This window comes from Aplysia californica, unplaced genomic scaffold, assembly GCF_000002075.1.
Source record: "Aplysia californica isolate F4 #8 unplaced genomic scaffold, AplCal3.0 scaffold01061, whole genome shotgun sequence".
Classification (NCBI taxonomy): Eukaryota; Metazoa; Mollusca; class Gastropoda; order Aplysiida; family Aplysiidae; genus Aplysia; species Aplysia californica.
In genome coordinates this window covers 174939-176153 of record NW_004798331.1, presented here as the reverse complement: position 1 = coordinate 176153, position 1215 = coordinate 174939, and positions in this window count along the sequence as shown.

The window sequence follows — 1215 nt, the reverse complement described above, 5'->3', positions numbered from 1 at the left end:
GAGAGAGAGAGAGAGAGAGAGAGAGAGAGAGAGAGAGAGAGAGAGAGAGAGTATATGTTTGCCGCTGAGAGAAGATATAGTCGACTATTGTTTCACTTTGCAATGAAGAGACGGTACAAAGCAAAAGAGGGATGGTTATGTTTGGCAAAATGACTGACACGACTTAACAACACAGAGATGATATTTAGCTTGTCATTTCTGTACTGTGTATTTCTCAAGCAAAGTATGTTCGTGTTCTCTTCTGTGGATACCATGAGAACAAGCTTACTGCAATGTTGACAAAGTGGCAGCTAGTGTGCTTTGATTATGGGGAAATGGAATCTACAAATCAGGAGCAAGATTATGGAATAAGGACTGAGACAGAGGAATGCTTCAAACGTATGACCTCACAGACAGTTCGGTTGCTCCCTTATAGCAAGGCACGTTTCCACAAGACTGTCATGTAATCATGTTTCTGCAGTCTTCTCAAACAATGCCCTGAAGCTGTTAATTCTCCTCACCAGGTCGTGTAACAAATAGTAACAACACTCTTGGATTCCTTAGAGTGCAACTGGATTGGGAAAACTTATAATAACGTTCCACACCATTTAAATAATAAAGGGTACAATATCTATGACCTTTTCATGCTTTTCTTTTTTATATAAAAAGCTGGACTGTTCATGATATTTGATCAAGACTATCTCAATAAAATGGTTGAAATTATAGACCGTCGATAGCTCGTCTGACCGTGCCGAGGTAGCAGACCGAAACATTAGCGGAATAAGCAAAAGGGCAGAATATATTTTTTGAGGAATTCATTTTGTGCTGACATTTACCAGCTGGCGGTTTTCATTGATCTTCAATTTGACGAGCTGACAGCTTACATTGATTCAATTCACCGATGCTATTCTGAGAACGCCAAGCTGTTTCCTGGCGCTCAAAGTGGATTAACTTCAAACATTGAAACATCTGTGCCCACGACAAAGTCCTCATTCTTTCTCTCCGTTTCCTTGATACTCCTGAATAATTGGGCTGAAAAGAAGCAGCAAGAATGCAGGCAATTTTTGACATCCAAGTTATTGAAGTTATGGACCCAGCCGTCGATACAATTTGGGCCTGCAGCCTATGAGCCGATGTACTTTCTATCTTGGAAACCATTAAAATGTGAGAGGACACAGAGGAATCGGGTGCTCGTCAATTTTAGGGCATAGTGTAGAGTTATTCTTATCATATCAT